Below are 22,921 nucleotides of genomic sequence, written 5' to 3'. Positions count from 1 at the left end.
GATGGGTACCAAATGCCATCAATTATATGAAATTATGCTTAAGTACATGCACCAATTGATCTTTAAAAATGAAAGCTTTGATTAATTAAATCATTAGTATGTATGCACCTATTCACAATGCTCGGGAAGAACAAAAGTATCACCTTCATTGGTCCAAATTTTGGTGGAGTCTATCGCAAAGAAACCACTCCAATCTTTCCTCACTATTGCACGGGGACCGTTGTAAATAGTTCTAAACTGAAAATACTAAATCATCTAAAATAAATTTCATGGATTTCACGTATGGTCCCACAATAATCCAAATGCGAGGAGAGAAGATTGGTATCCAAAGCACTTGCTTGGCTATCTTGTGTGAAGTTAGCCATGACTCCACAATCATACATGACTCTCTTTGAATCGATGCATTCCACACAAAAATGTCATCCATATGACCATAATGCACTGTACTTTTTGTACTGCAAAAAAGCATCATTAAAACAATGAGGATGCATCTATTTTATAGCATATATTGCCACAAATAATTACTTAATTATGTCAAGAGGTAAGAAACTTACATGCATTATACATCCAGATGATAACTCTCGCTTGCACTCATTTACTGTCTCTACATCGCCTTTGGCTTTACATAGAGCCAATTGTAGCCAATCATGTTTGGAGTGTCGTGCCAGCAGCCTGACCCACAAATAGGACAAGCATGATACCCACTTATTACAAGTCCTACATGCGTGCATGAATGTGTTAGTATAACACATGCGCTAGAAAGAGAGTCATAAAGGTATCATATATTATACATGTAAAGACACAACCATGTACCTGCACACTCTCCATATCCTGGGTAGTCATGCATGGTCCACATCAAGATTCCCTTGACCAAAACGTCATGGGTATGTCTAGGAGCTTTGAAAATATCAGAGACCTGCACTCCTCTCCATAAGATTTGTAACTCCTCTATCAAAGGTGCCATGTACACATTCATATTTTTAGCCTTGTACTTCTCTGGCACAAGTATTGCAAGCATTAGGTGTCTCTTCTTTAATATTATCCATGGTGGGATATTGTAATTCACCAAGACTATGGGCCATGTCGACCAAGATGTCGATCATAACCTAAAAGTGTTAACGCCATCCATGGCAAGCCCAAGATGTAAGTTTCGTGGCTCCCTTGCAAAGTTCGGAAACTGATTGTCTATGTGCTTCCAAGATGCACAATCTGCAAGAATCCTCAATGTGTCAGTAGTGGACCGATGTTTAGCATGCCAAGTCATCAACTTTGCTATGGATTTGCATCGGAACATGTGTTGTATTCTAGCAATGATGGGAAAGTGTCTCAAGACCTTTACTAGGATTTGCTACAACTCACCCTCCAAGTCATCTCTATATCATTGTTCCCCACACTTTGGACAACTAGCCAAATCGCCATGCTCACGACAAAAGAGAATACAATCTTTACAGCAATCATGGATGGTATCATAATCCATATTCAAGATTGAGAGACAAGCCCATAGTTTTGACATCTTAGCACCCTCGTACAACTGTGTTGATTGCAACTCTTGCATATTGGCCTCAAACTTGGACATCACATGAACATGTGATGTAGTGTCCCTAAAAATAGAATCCATCATGTCTACCATAACCTCATCATCATTTGGCACATCCAGGAGACTATCCTCTTGCTCAAAGTATGAAGTTATATACACAACCTCCTCATCTTGTCTCAAGGTTTTGTGTAAATATAAGCTCTTGTCTCAAGGTTTTGTGTCATGTATGCATGAAATATTAATCAACCAACTCAAATAGCATTGACTTACTGATGATCCATCACCACGTGCACCACCAATGATGGGAATTGGTGCAGGCTCCCTCCTTCCACAAGTGGCGCATGAAAATATGGCATTGATGTCGTATTCTTGCTTGCAATGAGTGCAATGACAATACACCTCTTCGTAAGCCACTCTGTGCTCCTGGGCATTGGCGCATCATTTGACGAGCTTCCACTCATCCCTTTCAACTAAACACCTCCAAAATCACAACCCAAAATGCAAGGAAATCCATTTAAATCCAATAAATAGCCACCCCTATGAGCTCCTTCCTTCTCTTCTTAGATAAAGTGTCCTGAACCGTCACTTTATAGCGATGCTTTTAGAATATGTAGTGTTGCTATATAGCGACTGACCAACATTGCTATATAGCGATGCTGGGGGCTAAAACTAGAAACCTCATGCAAGGAAGTCTTTCACAACTCTATTGAGGAAAAAGCAAAAATCTCTCCTCCTTCGTTATATACGATGACCTCACTTTCCTCCAATCTCTTTTCCACACTCCTTAACCCTACCTAGTCCCTCTCCCAACACTTGTGCTCCCCCTTCAACCTTCTCCCTCTCTGCTCGTGTGAAAGGACATTTTTCAAGAAGGTGTGTCTCTTTAAGCAATGTAGGCTCATTTTTTGTGAGATTTCATTTTGTGAGTGTTGAAGCATGTTTATCCTTGCATTGCTAAGTCCATGTGCAACTTTTCATGCTTGATTTTCAGAGTTAGACAAAAAGCGAGATTTGGTGAAAGAAAGAAGACTCACCTCTTCTTTTTTTTGTATTTCTCTTCCTCCTCTTTCCCTTCCTTTCATGCTTTTGGGCCTTGTTTGTAGGCTTATGCTTGTACCCTCAATTCAATCCCTTTGGAAAGTTGCTTCTTCAAACTCCAACTTTCACTAAGTAGTTATCTAAAAAATATATGTTTCCTCTCTTTTGTAGGGCTAGTCCACGAAACACTGAGCGGGATTTTTCTAGGTAAGAAAGTGCTTCCTCTCTTTTCCAATTTTTATTTTTGTGATTTGCATAGGCCTACAGCTAGCACCTTAAGTACTAGCTGCAGTTATGGGCATAGGAACCCTCTCTTCCCCTCTCTTCTCTTATTTCCTCTTCTTCCCCTCTTTCCCTCTTTTCCTTCCTCTTTCCCTCTTTTTCTCTTTTTCCCCTCTTCCTTCTCTTCTTTTTCCCTCTCTTTCATCCTCTTTTCTCTCTTTTCATAAGAATATGCTAAAGTAGATGCTTGTGCTTATGCATGAGCATATGCTCATATGTTCATGAGCATATGCTTATATGCTCATGCTTATGCATGAGCTCATAAGCATATGCTCATATGCTTATGCTTATGCAAGAGCGTATGGTTACTGTTGAGATATCAAGCTCTACCCCCGATATATCTCCTGGATGACTATCATTTATGTCACCGCCTATGTTAGTTGTACTCGTGGTGTAGTTAGACTACCACGTATGTTTTTGGTTTGGGTTCACATATGAACCACGTATTCTAGGTTTTGACATATAGGGTATTTCCCTCTTCTATTGTATTGTTGTTGTATGCAAAAGTGAAGAAAGGCGTCACCCTCCAACTTTGTGTCCTCTCTCTTTTGTGTGTTGTGAAGAAAGCTGAACTTGAGTCTCCTATCTCTCTCCCTCATTCTTTACATGGTATCAGAGCCTTGTTCGTGGTAAGGAGCTCAAGAAAGCAAGCCAAGTTTGTGGTGTCTTGGTAAGAGGACTAGTGTTGCTTTCCTATTTCGAGTTTGGGAGCAAATCTCTGCAGGTAGCACAGCCAGAAGTGCAGGAGTGCACTGTTTCAGATTGAGAGGCCCTTCGCGGTGTGGCGAGAGCGCAGTATATGCTGCGGGAAAGGGCAAAGCCCTCGGTGACTTTATTTTTTTTGATTTGAGGCCATTTCGGGGCCCGTTTTGAAGGCGGAAGTTCTTTGCAGGCACTCAGAAAAAGGCCCTGTTTTTCGCTGTGCGACCACTGCGCGGCTAGTCGATGGAAAGGTGCCACCGAAATTGCATCGTATGCTTGTGTGCAGAGATATTGGGAGTTGCAGATTCATGCCTGTTGCCTGTTGATGCAAAATCGTCACTAGGAAGTGACTGTGTGGTGAAATAACACTTTCGTCAATGTTGCGGATCTGCCCCTGTGAGGCTGTTTGCAGAAGTTTTGCTATCTGCCCTTGTGAGGCATTTGCTGTGTTTACAGGTTGCTGTTGCAATTCGTGATTTGTAAAATGTCTGAGAATCTGTCTACCATTGTCAGTGAGAAGCTTGACAAGAACAACTTCCAAGCATGGAAGTTCAGGATGACAAACTTCCTTATGGGAAAGGGAGTTTGGGAGTACATCAGTGGTGAAACTACAGAACCAGTTTTGGGTGCTGCTCCCACTCCTGCTGAATTGAAGGCCTTTAAAGAATGGCATGAAAAAGCCAGAAAATGCTTGTATTAGCTGTCTGTTAGCATTTCAGATTCTATGATTGTGCATATACAGGATGTAGAGACGCCTAAGGAGGCATGGGATACATTGGTGAAGCTGTATAGCACAAATACCAAAGCACGAAAAATGCAGCTAAAGCAGGAGCTGCACAATGTGCAAAGGAAAAATATGAATATAAATGAGTATTCCTTGAAGGTGAAAGGCCTTGCAGATTCTTTGCCTCCATTGGAGCACCTGTTGATGATGAGGACTTAGTGTCCGTGACCTTGAATGGTCTTGGGAAAGATTATGCACAGTTTCGGACATCCATTGGAGTCCGTGAAACATTTCCTGATTTTCAGGAACTTATTGCTCTCTTGCTGAGTGAAGAGCAAAGGAATGGTGGTTCAGCCACCTCAACTTCTCAAGAGACTGCTTTCTACTCGAATACAGGTAGAGGCAGGGGTAGAGGAAGAGGCCGTTTTGGTGGCCGTGCAGGAAATCAGAACCAGCAGCAACAACAGGAAAACCAGTCCTATGGAGGAGGACGTGGTAGTTCTAGAGGCAGGGGGAGCCAAAGAGGCCGTGGTTCATGGCAAAGGAACGAGCAAGTAAATAGCAGCACAGAATGCTATTATTGTGGAAAGCCTGGACACAAGGAGAATACATGCTATAAAAAGCAGAATGACATCAAAAGTGGGAAGTTGCAGCAAAGCAACTATGCATCATCAAGTGGGCATGGTGACGACAGAAATGAGCACCTTTTTGTGATGCAGCATATGGTTAACTCCATGTCAGGAGATGCTGCAGCTTGCAATGATGTTTGGTATGTTGATTCAGGTGCCTCTAACCACATGACCAGTCATGGTGAGTGGTTTCATGATGTTAGAAATTTGGATAAGCCAGGTTATGTTGAAACAGGTGATGATACTGCGCACCCAATTACGCAGGTTGGTAAAGTGCCATTGGCTATGCAGGATGGCAAAACGAAGTACTTGGCAGATGTACTTCATGTTCCAAAAATCACTAAGAACCTGGTTTCAGTTGGCCAGATGGTTGAGTAAGGTCTGCAAGTTAGATTTAATCCTGATGGATGCTTTGTTGAGGACTTGAAAAATAAGTGCCGCTTGGTTGCAAAAGGCAATAAAAATGGCAGAATGTTCACCTTGGATGTTGATATGCCTGAGGTGAAAGCCGCTATGTTTGCGCATGGGAGAGGTGTCATTGCAGATATTGAGATATGGCACAAGCGCATTGGGCACATGAATATACAAAGGCTGAAATCTATGCAAACGAAAAACATTGTTGCAAGTTTGCCTAAATTCAGAGTTGAGGGAATGCAAAAGGTATGTGAAGCATGCCAAATGGGTAAGCAGGCCAGACATGCATTTCCCAAAAATGCTAAGGTGAGCAGAAGACCTTTGGAAGTGATCCATTCAGATGTTTGGACAACCAAAGCTGCTTCTATTGGTGGATGCCATTATTATGTGACGTTTATTGATGACTACACTAGGAAGGTGTGGATTTATTTTATGAAGCACAAAAGTGAAGTGTTCAGCCATTTCAAGGCTTTTAAGGCCATGGTTGAAAAAGAGAAAGGTGTGCATATTAAAGTGCTAAGATCTGATGGAGGGGGAGAGTACTTTTCAGAAGAATTTTGTGAATATCTGAAAGAATAGGGAATTCAAAGGAAGTACTCATGCAGGTCTACCCCTCAGCAGAATGAGGTTGCAGAAAGGAAGAACAGGCATATTGCAGAAGTAGGACGGGCGATCCTAAATGAGAAAAACATGCCTGATTATTTTTGGGCTGAAGCAGTAGCAACTGCTGTTTATATTATGAACAGAACCCCCACTGCAGCTGTCCATGGCATGACGCCTGAAGAAATGTATACAGGCCAAAAACCAGATATTTCTCACTTGAAGGTATTTGGTTGCATAGCTTATGTTCATGTTCCTGATGAGAAGAGAACAAAGCTGGATCCAAAGGCAGAAAAATGCATCTTTATTGGATATGCTCTGCACCAGAAAGGGTATCGCTGTTATAACCCTTCCACCCGCAAAATGCAAGTGAGCAGAGATGTTGTTTTTGATGAAATGAGCAGCTGGTATGCACCAACTGTTATGGTAGGAGATGCAGATGCAGGAAATGGGAATGCTGCAATAAATGCAGAGCAGCAATCTCAAGCCTTGAGTGGACCCAGAGAGTCCTCTACTAGTGGATCTAATGCATGGACAGGGAGATTGAGATCTAGTGAATCGTCACATGGCAGTCCTGATAGTGTTGTGCAGGTATCACATAAGGGAAAAGAAAAAGTGGACCATGCTCCAGTGTTTGATGTGTCTGCTGGTAGCTCTCATGTTGATGGAGAGTCAAGTGGCTCTGAAATGAGCCTTGATGAGGAACTTGGGATTCCTTTTGCTGTTACACCTGGTGCAAGGAAAAGCAGGCATGATTTAAAGACTCCTGCAACTGATCCAGTTGTACGGAGGTCCACTCGTATTAAGTATCCAGTTGATAGGCTGAGATATGATGGGTATACAGCACATCACTATGCTTATATGGTCAAGGTTCTAGAGGAGCCAGAGCCCACATGTTTTGAGGATGCAACAGGGCATAAAAATTGGGAAGCAGCTATGGATGAAGAGATGGCTGCCTTGGATGCAAACCACACTTGGGATTTGATGCCTTTGCCTCATGATAAGAAGGCTATAGGCTGCAAGTGGGTTTACAAAGTAAAGCACAATGCTGATGGGTCTGTTAGCAGGTACAAGGCAAGATTGGTTGCCAAAGGTTTTGCACAGACATATGGAATTGACTATGAGGAAACTTTCAGCCCAGTTGCAAGGATGGCAACCGTGAGAGCAGTAATTGCTATGGCTGCTGCAAAGGGATGGTCTTTGCATCAGATGGATGTGAAAAATGCCTTCTTGCATGGTGACTTGCAGGAAGAGGTTTATATGATGCAGCCAGAAGGTTATGAGGATAATGCACATCCCGATTTTGTATGCAGGTTGCGCAAGCCTTGTATGGCTTAAAACAGGCGCCGAGGGCATGGTCAGACAAGATAGGGCAATATCTTGTCACTATTGGATTTCAGATTTCCAATTCAGATTTTTCACTTTATGTGAAAAGGACAAACAGAGGGATTGTGCTTGTAGTCATCTATGTTGATGACTTGATTATTACAGGTGATAGTGATGCAGACATTAATGAAGTGAAGCTGTTGTTGAAGCAGAAATTTGAGATGAAGGATTTGAGAGAGCTGCGTTACTTCTTGGGCATTGAGGTTATTAGATCCCCGAGTGGGATATGGCTGTTGCAAAGGCAATACGGTTTGGACATGCTGTCCAAATATGGGATGACAGGCTGTAAGCCTATCTCTGTTCCATTGGAGCAGAATGTGAAGCTCAATGCAGAGTCAGGTGAGCTTCTTGAAGATATTACTATGTACAGGCGCATAGTAGGTAGCTTGATTTACATGACTATAACCAGACCAGATTTGAGCTATGCTGTGGGGCTGGTGAGTCAGTTTATGCAGGCACCGAGGAAGCCACATTTGGATGCGGCTAGGCGCATACTGCGGTATGTGAAGTCCACATTGCATTATGGACTGTTTTATGAAGCTGGGTGTGCATTACAGGTACATGGATACACAGATGCTGACTGGGCTGGTAGTGTCTCAGACAGAAGATCTACTAGTGGTTTTATGTTTTCTCTTGGGAGTGCTGCCATCAGTTGGAGCAGCAAGAAGCAGCCAACAGTTGCCTTGTCGAGCACAGAGGCTGAGTACAGGGGTGCAACAATGGCTGCATGTGAGGTAGCTTGGTTACGGAAGCTACTTGCAGATATGGGACAGTCAATTCATGCAGCAGTTGTCATTCATTGTGACAACATTAGCAGCATCATGCTTACTAATAACCCAGTTTATCATGCTAGAACGAAGCACATTGAGGTGCATTATCATTTTGTGAGAGAGAAGGTTCTAGCTGGTGAGATTGATCTTGTCTATGTCAGCACTGAGGAGCAGGTGGCTGATATTTTTACGAAGGCATTGGGTACCGAGAAGCTTCGCAGATTTAGGAGCTTGCTTGGTGTACGTGAGATGGATTTGAGCTTGAGGGGGAGTGTTGAGATATCAAGCTCTACCCCCGATATATCTCCTGGATGACTATCATTTATGTCACCGCCTATGTTAGTTGTACTCGTGGTGTAGTTAGACTACCACGTATGTTTTTGGTTTGGGTTCACATATGAACCACGTATTCTAGGTTTTGACATATAGGGTATTTCCCTCTTCTATTGTATTGTTGTTGTATGCAAAAGTGAAGAAAGGCTTCACCCTCCAACTTTGTGTCCTCTCTCTTTTGTGTGTTGTGAAGAAAGCTGAACTTGAGTCTCCTATCTCTCTCCCTCATTCTTTACAGTTACATGCTTATGCTCTTTCATCCTCTCTTTCATCATTTTTTCTCTCTTTTCATAAGCATATGCTAAAGTACATGCTTATGCTTATGCATGAGAATATCATGCATAAGCACAAGTATTAATCTGCATTTGCAGAAACGTATAAAATGATGTACCTATAAGAAAAGGGGGCCAAGATGCAGGAGATAGCCATTTGTGCAAAATTGGAGCAGCAGTTGCAGAATGAAATTGAGGAGCATTCAAAGAGTAAAAAAGAGTAGACAAGAGCAAGAAAGAAGAGAACCGTGCTTGGAGACAGACTACATAGAAGAAGAGAACCGTGCTTGCAAATTTGAAGGCTGGGACTGGTGGATGCAAGCGAAGAATTCAGGAAGCAAGGTTAGATTGAAATTTATCATTTTGTATACTCAAAAAGGCTCTCAAATGACTATATCTATTTCGTTCACTATCGCAAAACAATAATGGAGGTGCTGAATGATATAGGATATTGTGTTGTTACTATAGGAAATTATTGGAGCCTACAAAAGAAAATATGGATCCAAACCTTCTTCCTATTAAACAAATGAAAGGATTTCTTTCTTGTGGTGTAGCAAAAGGTTTGATTGAGGAAAAAAAATACAAAACAGTCAAACGCAATGTTGTAGAGGACTTTGTATCCAATAATCAAGTTGATGGCACTACAATCCAAGAGGCTCTTGATGTTAGTGGAGTTAGCAAGAAGGGATATAGTTCGATTTTCAATGCGATATCCTCAACTTTGAAAGATCAAAGGATTAAACGAGTTTTACTGCCGAATCCAGCAACCGTGTGGAGGATAAGAGGTGATTTGAATGAAAATATAGATGAATTTATTAGGCAATATATCCATATTGAAGAAATATTTCATGGTGGTAAAGGAACCACTATGTATGATCCTTGGAACAATATATTTGTAGATCTACAACAACTTCAAAGAAGAATGGTCGAGTTTTATGGAATAACATTTGAGGAGTGCAAAGGCATTTTGAAATGGAGCAATTGATACATCATTGACTGAAGCGAGTTCGAAGTATTTTAGTGTACAGTTGGAGAAACACATATGGTGGTTAGTCTCATTCCAGGTATGATCATTTTTTGTTTTGTACCTGATTTTGGTCATTATTTTCAAATCTGTTATAATAAGACTTTTGTTTTCTATAATCTGGCAAGTGAAGATAGAAGACCATGAAACACTAGATTGGGTGTTTTACCACACGAAAATACCAAGAATAATCAAAAGACAAGTGCAAGGCGAGAATCTCCATGTTGCAGGAAAAGGTGATTTTCAAGTAGAGTGGCACATGGCTGGGGATCTTAAAACACTTAAGTGCATGTATAACGTTAGTAAAGGAGGCAACTCAAAGTCTCCTTGTCTTTACTGCAAAGAATCAACTCAAGTAATGGATTCCAAATGGTGGAAGAGAGCACCTCATAGAGATAAAGTTGACCTTGACTTCAAGGCCATTCTGGACATTCCATTATGTAATGTTCACATCTGCACATTGCATGGTCTATGTCGAATTATTGAGAAATTGGTATTTTTGTATATTGGATTTGCTTGGAAACTTCGTCCCAAAAAAAATAGAAAGGATGCTCTTCAAGCATTGGAAAAAGTGTTATCCGATATGGGTCTGCATGGAGGAGATGTTCAAATCACAAAGGATTTTAAAAAGTCTACCAATGGCAAGGAGGTACCAATCAAGCCCTCTATTGGTGGTGTTAAGGCAAGAAGATTCTTGTCTCAACCCAAACACAGTAAGCAAGTAAGGAAAGGTAGAACAGTTTCAAAGATCAATTATGGTTTGTGGAAGCAAGTCCATAATGCTGTGAAAGGAGGCAGATGGGGAAGCATGAAATGTGAAGGCAGAGGTGTGGAGGTCTCTTGATCAACTCTTCATGTTCTGTGACAAAGTAACATGGACAAAGAGTGATTACAAGAACTTTGAGGAGGCAATTAAACACTTTGGGAAGTCAATGAAAGACGCGTGGACAGCCTGCAATATAACTCACTACATGGTAAGGTTCTATCTTCTTCTTTTACTTAAGTGTGATCCTCTTTTTTTTATCACTTACTATGCATTCTTTTATCTTATAGCATATCATCTACAACCACCTTCTGTATTTTGTCAAAAAGTATGGATGCCCAGCAATTTGGTCTACCCAAGGCATGAAGAAGTCTCATTACATGGCACGTAATGCATTTTTCAGACACACACAACACTATGGAGGGACTCAAAAGGCAAATAGTCTAAAGGAAGTCTTCCAATGGTTTTACTGAGGCATACTATAGACGCTACATGCTAAAAGAAAAGCTGCTAGCTCCAAAATCAAGCTTGCTTTTCTTCTATCCCAAAAGCAAAGACGAAGACAAACTCTAGACAATTCAATGGCAGCAGAGAGACATAGACAATGGAGGGAATTGAAGATATTTAGAAACCATAAATGGACAAGTAAACATGAATAGGACTCATTTGTAACTTATTGGTGTTATGTCCACATGTTTTTAAACTCAATCAATAGAATTTTTTTTTTTGGAGCAAGTGACTCTTGGTGTTATCCCTATATGATTTGAGACTCCATCAACAGTATTTCTTTTGTGAAACATGTGATCTAAACGTAATACAATTTGTTCACAATTTCAATATATTGTTTGTTTAATATTTAATGACACCACTCTTTCTAAATGTACAAATAATTTCATCTTCAACTTATTGTTCATTTATACAAGATCATACTAGACATCAAAGACTTTGTACAAATCAGTTCAACTTCAATATAATGTTTGTGCTATATTTGATGACTAAATCCTATTTCTCCCAGGGCCTGCCGATCGGAACTCTCTTTTTGATCTTGATTGGAGTCTTTTTCTTCCTTATTGGCTTGATGTCGACTATTTGTTTATCAATGCTTTCCTCTGTTGCTTGTCTGGGAGGGGTATCCTTTTCTTCAGCTGTCTCCACGTGTTCTTCTTCTTGGATTGTCCTATTCTGCTCCAGTCTCTTCCTTTTGCCTGTTCCAAAATTTATATACATTGAATTCTATATGCTGACATATGCAATCAATGAATGCATAGGATATCACCAGATAATTCCTTCATGAGCTCTCATGACTCACCTGGTGATTGCTGTGGTCTAATAAGAGCAGCAAAAAAGTCCAGCTTCCTCTTGAAAGGAGGGGTCTGGGAGTCAACTATTCCAAAGCAAAAATATTTCTCATCATCAAGGAAGAATTCCATAGGGCCAAAGATAGCAAAACAATGAGGTAGAAGTGAGAACCAAAAGAGACATAGGAATTTGCAGGAAAACGCGATGTGGGACCATTTGGAAAATATAAAGCACTCTCCTTGCATTTTGTTGCAAATTCTCCAGTTCTGTTGATATGCATGTCAAATCAAACACTAGGTTCATCTCATTGATTCCTAGACAGTATGAGTTGATATGCAAGAGAAAGGCTGGAGCTGAGTGAAGCTTTTCATGAGGAATGTGTCAACAATAGGAATTTGCAGCAAAATGCGATATGGGCTACCTAGAGATGTATAAAGCACTCTCCTCGCATTTTGTTGCAAATTTCTAGATTCTATTCATATCCATCTCCAATCAAATTCCTGGGTGATTTACCACATTCTTGGACAGTATCAATTGAATATGTAACAAGAAGGGTGGAGCTGAGTGAAGACATTTGGACATAAAAGTTCCAATGGATGGAAGAAATATATGTCAAAAAACCTTGAAAACAATCTAGAATTCTGACCTTTTTTTTCCTTTTCCATGCTGTTGGAGTTGCACTGGTGAATCTCCTGCTCTTTCACTTGCTGGAAATCTGCACTCTAGGTAACCTAGAGATCTGGCAGTGGTAGTAGTCTTCAGGCAGGTTGTAGTATGGATGGAGTGTGCTGGGCAGGAAAGGATCAGAGAGAGAAGGAAAAGGAAGATGCGAGGGTCCTGGCAGGGATCAGAGAGAGAAGGAAAAGGAAGATGCGAGGGTCCTGGCAGGGAAGAGTGGTTGTGGAATTGATTATGAAATCATGAATGGCACAAGTTCCAAGGCATAAAGTGTACCTTTCACATGTGCTAAGTTTCAAACTCCAAGAGATCTGGGTCCCATCCACATGTGTGAAAAATGACTACATTCCACACGTGTGGGATTTAGTAGCTGCCTTATTTGTATTTTGCACTTATCTTTTCCCTCCTATCTAATCTATCCTGTCTTAGCCCTCTTGCCCTCTAGTGTCAGCCCTCTTGCCTCCCTACCCCTCCCCTACCCCCTACTCTGCAACATCAGCATCCTGACCAGCAGCACAAGTTCATCCCCAGCACAGGGTACTCATCAGCAGCACAGCACACCCACAGATAGATTTCAGGTCAGTATTAATGGGTTCTTCCCTCAGTCTCTGCAATCTTCTTGCCTACCATAGAAACAATCCATCCTGCATGGAAATGCATAGACTTAGTCCATATTTTATTTAGTTGTAAAGACAGAGAAATCACTGTAGGAATGCAGATCTTCAAGTGTGATGATTGCATGTGAGGGTAAAACTGTACTTATGGGTTCTTCCTTCAAGCTGTGCACACTTCTTGCCTTCCATAGACTCAATCCATCCTGCATGGACATGCAAACACCTTCAAATGACTGAAGGCATATTCTAGCATGCTGCCTCATGAATTTGCAGGAAAACGCGAGGAGAAGGCCTTAGGAATTTCAAACACCCGAAATCGCGTTTTGTTGCAAATATTGAAATGTTGCTTCATCCACCCCTGTCATTCTGGTTTTGTGACTTCCATAGTTATCCATGGCTGTACTCTTCTTGCATAAACTCCATTCATATTGTATTTAGTTGTAAAGACAGAGAAATCACTGTAGGAATACACCAGCATGTCACTTCAGGTATTTGCAGGAAAACACGATTTAATTTCAAACTCTCCATATCACGTTTTATTGCAAAATTTTCAATGTTGCTTCATCCACCCCTGTGATTGCCTTTTTGTGTCATACCATGTTCTCCATGGCTGTAATCTCTTTCCATTGCTTTGTATGCAGTTTGTTAGAGTGATGGCAAGAACCAAGTCAATTGCAAGGAAAGCTGGCAAAGGGCCAGGGCTTGCAGCAACAGCAGCTGGGGCAGGTACCAAGAAATTTAGTGTGCCTCCAAAGGGTTGTTAGAGTGATGGCAAGAACCAAGTCAATTGCAAGGAAAGCTGGCAAAGGGCCAGGGCTTGCAGCAACAGCAGCTGGGGCAGGTACCAAGAAATTTAGTGTGCCTCCAAAGGGAAGAGCTGCACATGGCAGGAAGGGTAAGCCAATGAGCCTGCTCCAGCAAAAGGCCAAGAGATTGAATCATGGTGCAGGTGTGCTAAGGGAGATCAGGAAGCAATAGAAAGCTATAGGCTTTGCAATCCCACCTTTTCAAAGATTGGTGAAAGAAATATGTGATAGTTGGCACCTTGGGTTTAGGTGGAACAAGACTGCCATTCTTTCCTTATAGGAAATGCAGAGGATTTCTTGGAAAAATATTTTGAAGATGCAATGCTGGTAGCAGCCCATGCTCACACGGTGACTGTGATGGCCAAAGACTTCAACACTTTTTCCAGAGTGAGATGGAGGTATGACAATCTTGTTCATCCTGTGGAATGGCAGGACATAAAGATAAGAGACATATTATTAATTCCACCTACAAGGAAAGTGAAGGTAGATGAGGTTAAGGTTGTTGAAGTAACCCACTCAAAGAACACCAGAGGGAATGCTGCTTATGAGGAGTCACTGAAGCAGCAAATAAAAGAAACAAAATCTGTTATAGATGTGGAGACTGGAAAGAGGGAGCTGCAGATACATAGAAGGTTGCAGGAGCTGGGCCCTAATATAGTTGTCCATATTGAGGATGAATTTTCAGTGAATGATTTTGACTTGACAAAACCATGCTTGGAAGCATTGGCTCATAAGAATGAGTATTGCTCAGATACTATCATTCTTGCAATGCTCTAGTAAGTGTCTATTATTTTACATTTTTTGCAAAACAATCCTCCTTGTACCTCCTTTATACCCTACCCTAATTATTTTTTGGTCCTATGCAGCATGATGAGAAGCTGGCTTCACCCCTCTGTACAGCATACAGTCCATATTATTGATCCTGCCATTTCTTCTAAGTTAAGAGATGCAAAGGCATTAGGAAAAAAGGGAGCTCATTTTGGGGCCTTTTACGGTTTGGAAAAATAACCTCTCAACCAATCAATAGAAGGCCAACGTAACGTTGAAAATTCACGAAAATAAGAGAAAATAGAAAAAAGAAACAATACTTTATGTAAGTACAAGCGTGCTACATTAATGAGGAGATTGGTTTTTTATTCGTAGAAGATCTTTGGACAAGAAGATAGAATCTAAACTGACATTTTATCTGACAAGATCCTTCCCGCTTCCACCTTCCTTTGAATTTTCAAATATTGTGCCGCCTTTCGTGCGAAAGGTCTACCATTCTACACCATTGCCTCATTGTGCAACTGCCTTCCTTTTCCAAAACTGCTCCCTTGATCCTGTTTGGCGTAGAGTAAGATGTTTCTCGTCAACTGTCTGTTTGCCCACTTTCTCTTTCTTGAAACTTCAAATTGTTATCTTAGTTACATTACTTTGCTATTCTTACAGATTCAGAAAATCTCCATGGTGAACCAAAACCACAGCCGTTCTTGTGCAAGACGCTCTGTGGATGATAATGCTACGAAGGCAGAATTATACCAAACATCCTTACCCCGTCGACCTGCTTCTTCTATTTCGTCCGTAGAGAATTCAAGTACAGTCAAAACAGAAGGAACTTGGGAAAGGTTTAGTGTTTCGAAAGGAGCATGGGTGCTCATGCAACCTAGAAAAAGAAAAAGACCCCAGACAAAAAACATTTTCTTGGCATCGTGGAAGGGAAGAGTACGAGATTTTAAAATCACCAAAGGGAAGATATCCGTGAAAGAAGTTTTGATTCAGCACGTGTACATGCATAAAGAACTTGTCTTGCGAGACTATCCAAAAAATCTTCCGCAACACAGGCCTAATTGTATATTTTTCTATTGTGGTTTTTTCCTTCATGAGGTGTATGGATTTTTAAGATGAAGCTTTCTCTCTTAACTTATTGACATTCTTGTGTTGTTTTATTTCAGATTTATATCCTTCATCGTATGAGACATGGCAAAACATCGATTGTATTCTGGGATTTATAGATGTTCTGCATGGATCGATAGGAGAACAACAATACCAAGGTCGATGTGCAACAGAGCTAGCTCAATCGGGTATATTTTTTACTGATCATTTTTATCAGTTGCTGGACAAAGCTAACACACATGGTGTATTAATAAAACAAGACCTTCCGGCGTGGAATTCGGTGGATTGGCCTCACCCACATTCTAGTGTTACAGAGGCATATAGGGCGAAGCTTTTTACAGAAGTACAGAAAGCTCTGAGGCCCAATATTGCCACTAGGATAGTAAAAATTTCTTTGTGCATGCCTCTCACAGTTTTTGTAGACTTGTTTAATACCTTTCCAGTAAAGGTTTCAAAAACAATGCTCACAGTTAAAGCAACAAATTCGGCATGCATGCCACAATTTTTGGATAAAGGTTGGGATAAGAAGACATGTAGTTCAGTGTTTTGTGAGGTGGTCCAACCTTCTATGCAACTGAAGTACATGGTTGCATCACAAAATTTTATTTTCTCTTTTTATTACAAGCGCAGTCGAATGCTAGGTTCAAAGCTTGTCCCAATGGACCAAGATGAAGAGTCGTTTGGTGCACAAAATAAACTTATTGATATTGATGTTCTTGAGAATGGTGATGTGGTAGCCAGTATCTCGTTAAGAGAATGTTGCTCCCTAGCTCAATTACGCAGTGACATTCTGTTTGAGACTGAAGGTTCTATCTCAAACGACTTTTTATTTATCTACAAGAACAGAAAGGTACACCATCTGATTTATCCTAGTCTCTATAAGCATTGCTATTAGTTTAATTTACCACTCTAATTCATATTGCTTTTTTGCAGTTACTCAGAAGAAGAGAGAGCTCAGTTAAATGCAAAGACATAGAAAATTTTAAAATTGAGATCACACATACTCCATAAAGAAAGGTTTTGTATTCAATCAAGTAAGATTTTGTACAGAATTGTTTAGCTGAATCTGTAGAACATATTTCTAACATCCATTTTCTATTTATGTACAGTTTCATCCAGAGGCTGCTCTACATTTTCTGGAGGATCTTCTCTCTGCTGCTCCATCCTGTCCGTGCTCCAACCTGTCTCCTCCACTGCCCCAGAAGCCTCTCTTTGCTGCTTCTCCACCTTCTCCTCAACATCAACAGCAGGTCTTTGCTCCTGTGTCTGCTCCTCCTCAGCACTCTGTGATTGCTCCTGTGGCATCTGGTCCTCAACATCAGGTGCTTCATATGTGGGATCAAGGTGTATGACACCTTCTTGTACTTTAGAGCTTTCACCCAGCTCCACAGTAGCTGCTACAATAGGTTTGGGGGAGGCATAGCTCAAAAACCTCAAAATTGTATGAGCTCTAAAATTATGTACATAGTTGGGGCTGAAGCTATCCTCTTTCATCTGCAATGGCAGAGGATAATTTAGAACACTTTGTATCATTATGAATTATATTCAAGCTAAATGAAAAGTATTTTTCCTTACCAGATCTGGCTGTTCCTTTTCAAAGTAGCTTGAAAGTATATATTTTGCATTGATCAGCACCCTCCATCCACAACTACTTGAATCATTTTGTTGTGGTGTCTGTACAGTTAGAAAAAAATGTTAGAAACTGTGAGCATCAGCACAAAACAAAATTATTCAATAAGTTCAAAGACATAGCATTTAATAGACTTTTTACCTCTAGACTTAATGGCTCTATTGAATCCAACAGAGAGACATTTGGAGGACAATGATCCAATGCATCTAATAGCCTTCTAATACAACTGCAATATGTATAATTTAGTTAGTATGGTATCAAAATAATGAAGTTTTGAGTTCAGAAAGCACACACAGTACTTACAATTTCAGCTCTCTGTGTGTGTTTTTTAGAGAGTTGAATAGAAAGCACTGCTTCTGCTGGATGTCAATAGACACAAAACTCCAGTGGTCACTGCATAAGGAAAAAAGCATAAGCAAATGAAAGGCTACAAGAGTTCCCAATATTAAAGAAGAATCTTAAAATAAGTAGTCACCCACATACCTGCTATGATATGGAAGTAGCAAAATGTCAATTACTTCAAAATTGCAGTGTTTGAACCAGCTGGAAATACTCATGGGAGTCTCTTTTGTGCATCTCTTAATCTAGAAGAAATGGCTGGATCAACAATATGGACTGTATGTTGTACAGAGGGATGAAGCCAGCTTCTCATCATGCTGCATAGGATCAGAACATAATTAGGGTAGGTTATAAAAGAGTTACAAGGAGGATTGATTTGCAAAAAATGTAAAATTTAAAGACACTTACTAGAGCATTGCAAGAATGATAGTATCTGAGCTATACTCATTCTTGTTAGCCAATGCTGCTAAGCATTGTTTTGTCAAATCAAAATCATTGACTGAAACTTCATCCTCAATATGTACAACTACATCAGGGCCCAGCTCCTTCAACCTTCTATGTATGTGTAGCTCCTTCTTTCCAGTTTCCACATCTATCACAGATTTTGTTTCTTTTACTTGCTGCTTCAGTGAGTCCTCATAAGCAGCCTTCCCTCTGGTGTTCTTTGAGTGTGTTACCTCAACAACCTTTACCTCATCAACCTTGACCTTCCTTGTAGGTGGAATTAGCAATATATCTCTCATTTTGATGTCCTGCCATTCCACAGGATGAACCAGCTTGTCATATCTCCATCTCACTCTGGACAAAGTGTTGAAATCTTTGGCCATCAAAGTCACCCTGTGAGCATGGGCTGCTACAAGCGTTGCATCCTCAAAATATTTCTCCAGGTAATCCTCTGCCATTTCCTGCAAGGAAAGAATGGCAGTTCTATTCCACCTGAACCCAAGGTTCCAACTGTCACAAATTTCTCTCACCAGTCTTTGAAAGGGTGCTTTGGGTATTGCAAAACCTATGGCTTTCTGTTGCCTCCTTATTCTGCACCCTTATTCAATCTTTTGGCCTTTTGCTTGAGCAAGCTCATTGGCTTACCCTTCCTGCCATGTGAAGCTCTTCCCTTTGGAGGAACACTAAACTTCTTGGAACCTGTCCCAGCTGCTGTTGCTGCAAGACCTGGTCCTTTGCCAACTTGCCTTGCAGTTGATTTGGTTCTTGCCATCACTCTGAAAAACTACATACAAAGGATTGGAAAGATATCAAAGACATGAAGAACATGTTCTAACAAAGAAAAGGCAATCACAGGGGTGGTAGAAGCCAAATAGAGAAATTTGCAATAAAATGCGATATGAGCAGTTTGGAATTTCAAACAGGTCCACATCGCATTTTGCTGCAAATTTTTTAAATGAAATGCTGGTGCACTCCTACAGTGATTTCTATGTTTCTCCAACCAAATATAGTATGAATGGAGGTCATGCAAGAAGATCACATGCAAATATCACACTTGAAGATCTACATTCCTTCAGTGATTTCTCTGTCTTGGTTTGAGCCTATGCATTTCCATACAGGATGTAATTTTTCTATTTTAGGCAAGAAGATTGCAGAGACTAAGGGGAGTCACAAAACCAGACATGTTCTCATTAAGAAAAGGCAATCACAGAGCTGGAAGAAGCCAAATAGACAAATTTGCAATAAAATGCGATATGAGCAGTTTGGAATTTCAAACAGGTCCACGTCGCATTTTGCTGCAAATTTCTGAAATGACATGCTGGTGAACTTCTACAGTGATTTCTTTGTCTCTCCAGCCAAATACAGTATGAATGGAGTTTATGCAAGAAGACTACAGCTATGGAAGTCAAAAAACCAGAACATGTTCTCACAAAGAGAAGGCAATCACAGGGGTGGAAGAAGCCAAATAGAGAAATTTGCAATAAAATGCGATATGAGCAGTTTGGAATTTCAAACAGGTCCACATCGCATTTTGCTGCAAATTTTCTAAATGACATGCTGGTGCACTCCTACAGTGGTTTCTATGTTTCTCCAACCAAATACAGTATGAATGGAGGTTAGTCAAGAAGATCACATGGAAATATCACACTTGAAGATCTGCTTTCCTACAGTGATTTCTTTGTCTTGGTTTGAGTCTATGCATTTCCATACAGTATGTATTTTTTCTATTTTAGGCAAAAAGATTGCAGAGACTAAGGGGAGAACCCATTGTTCCTGACCTGGAGTCTATCTGTGGATGTGCTGTGCTGTTGAGGAGTAATCTGTGCTGAGGATGATTCTGTGCTGCTGGACAAGATGCTGATGCTGCAGAGTATGGAGGTAGGGAGGTAAGAGAGCAGAGACTGGAGGGCAAGAGTTCTGAAACAGGATACCACAAAGAAGTGCAAAATGAATTAAAGAATCACTAAATCCCACACGTGTGGAATCTAGTCGTTTTTCACACGTGTGGATGGGACCCAGATCTCTTGGAGTTTGAAATCTGGCACGTGTGAAAGTACACTTTATTCCTTGGAACTTGTGCCATTCATTATTTCATCATGAATACCACAACCACTTTTCCCTCCCCTGGATTCCAATCTCTCATCCTTGCCACGACTCTCTCCTGATCCTTTCTCTCTGATTCTTTCCTACCCAGCACACTCCATCCAGACTGCAGCCATCCTGAAGACAGTACTGCCAGATCTCCAGGTTACCTAGAGTGCAAGGTTCAAGCTAGAGAAAGAGCAGGAGATTTACCAGTGCAACTCAATCAGCATGGAAAAGGAAAAAAAAGGTCAGAGTTCTAGTTTGGTTTCAATGTTTTTCAACATTTATTTCTTCCATCCATTGGATTTTTTATGTCCCAATGTCTTCACTCAGCTCCATCCTTCTTCCACAATGTGGTAAATCACCCAGAAATTAGATTGTAGGTTGATATGAACAGAAAGAAGAAATTTGCAACAAAATGCGAGGAGAGTGGTTTGGAATTCTCTAAATAGCCCATATCGCATTTTGCTGCAAATTCCTGTTGTGGACTCCTTGCTCATGAAAATTTTCATTCAATCCATTTTTTCTCTTGCATATGAGAGCATAGTGTCCAGGAATCACTGAAATGAAGCAAGTGCTTGATTTGACATGCACATGAACAGAACTTGAGAATTTGCAACAAAATGCGAGGAGAGTGGTTTATAGTTCTCTAAACAGCCCATATCGCATTTTGCTGCAAATTCCTGTTGTTGACACATTCCTCATGAATAGTATCACTCATTCCATTATTTCTCTTGCATATGAGATCATAGTGTCCAGGAATCACTGAGATGAACCAAGTTCTTGATTTGACATGCACATGACCAGAATTTGAGAATTTGCAACAAAATGCGAGGAGAGTGGTTTACAATTCTCTAAACAGCCCATATCGCATTTTGCTGCAAATTCCTGTGTATTATTTGTTTCTCACTTCTACCTCATTAATTTGCTACCTTTAGCCCTGTGGAGATCTTCCTTGATGATGAGAAATGTTTTTGTTTTGGAACAGCTGGCTCCCAGGCCCCACCTTTCAAGAGGAAGCTAGACTTTTCTGCTGCTATAATAAAACCTCAGCAATCACCAGGTGAGTGATGAGATGTCATGAAGGAATTATCTGGTGATATACAATGCATTCACTGATTGCATATGTCAGCATATAGAATTCATAGTATATAAGTTTTTGAATAGGCAAAAAGAAGAGGCTGGAGCAGAGTGCTGATTCTTCCATCAAAAAACAAATGGAACCAGAAGAGGACAGTTCTCCAGATTTGCTCCTGTTTGAGTTTCTTCACAAATGCAAGGCTCAGAGTAACTTCCATTTATACCACAGTATATTCAACATGGAGTTCTCAATGAGCTCTGTACTGGAGCAACACAAAGATTTTCTTTCAGACTATTGGGATGCCTTCAAAGAACTGACAGAGGCAGGAAGAATTGTGGGAGGTGAAAAGGTTTTTGTGCACATTAATCATATTGTCTCCAATACAGGCTGAGGTACCATGTGAGCAGAAGATTTGATAGCCTGCCTGATCACTATAAATTCAACTGTACTTTGCACACCAGAAAGTGCAGAGTGCTGGAGGAGAGCATGGCATTTCTCATGTACATTGTCTTCAGTCAGGAGTCCTTGGATGAACAAGGGCAGGAAACAGACATGTCCCTTCTACAAAGGGTTAGAGACCAGCTCCCTAGGTCTGAAGGTGGGATCTTGAAATGTGTAATTTTAAGAAATAAAATTCCATGTTTCTAAACCCCTTCAAGAGTAGGCACTACTTGGCTTGGCTCTATGAGAAGTGAAGTGTTTACTATACCATTGAGCTAAATGAGAGACCATGTGATGTTGTTCGAGGAGCAAATCCCTCTCTCTCTCTCTCTCTCTTTCTCTCTCTCTCTCTCTCTCACTCTCTCTCTCACACACACACACACACACACACAATCTCTCTCTCTTAGTGCACATATAACATTTCTCTCTCCTCCACACACCCACATCTGCTCTCTTTCCCTTGAGTGGATTCCTCATATAAATACACATGGGGACGCTCAAACATAGGAGATCCCCCTCTTCTCTTTCTCATGTACACCAGCACACAGATACCTGCACATGTGCTTGTTATGGACTCTCTCTCTCTCTCATAGATAAACAAATTCTCTCTTGTGACTATTTTCCTCTCTCTCTCTCTCTCTCTCTCTCTCTCTCTCTCTCTCTCTCTCTGTGCTACGCTCAAGTTGATGCAACATGACCTCGGAAGGGTCAATCGACATTTTCCTTTAAAGGATTAATGTTTGTATTATATTTGTTTGAGCTTTATGTAAATGATCAAAAAGGAATCAAGGTCAAGGTCTTTGGTGAGGTTGACATGGCACAAGACTAGGTGGACTAAGGGATCTAAATGCATTAAATGTGCCAAGGGGCAAATGATTTCAATGATATCCCAAGAGAGGGGTAAATGATGTATTTAGGAGGTACCCTAAAATGAAGACATGTGGCATACTAGATCCATCTAGGGAATTGGGGCTCGGTGGAACTTTGCAAGCAGGAGCTTTCATGTAAATTTTTAGACTCTGATGAGTTTGCTACCACCGAGGTTGGCTGGGAGGAAAGTGTGTGTTCCTATGCCCGTGATTTACAAAGAAAGTTAGGCATTAACAGTTTATATATGTAAGATTTTGGTATCAGAGCGCTGGTCACAGGATTGCA

The 22,921-nt window shown here is 40.8% G+C and overlaps 1 pseudogene; it reads right to left on the bottom strand.

Annotated features, from left to right (window-relative positions):
- Positions 1-604: 604 nt before the first annotated feature.
- Positions 605-1,477, bottom strand: LOC147903394 (uncharacterized; annotated as a pseudogene).
- Positions 1,478-22,921: the final 21,444 nt, after the last annotated feature.

The sequence above is a fragment of the Dipteris shenzhenensis genome, chromosome 3, assembly GCF_047967505.1.
Source record: "Dipteris shenzhenensis isolate YYH24624 ecotype China chromosome 3, Dip_SZ_1.0, whole genome shotgun sequence".
Lineage (NCBI taxonomy): Eukaryota > Viridiplantae > Streptophyta > Polypodiopsida > Gleicheniales > Dipteridaceae > Dipteris > Dipteris shenzhenensis.
This window is presented reverse-complemented; position numbering and strand designations above follow the sequence as displayed.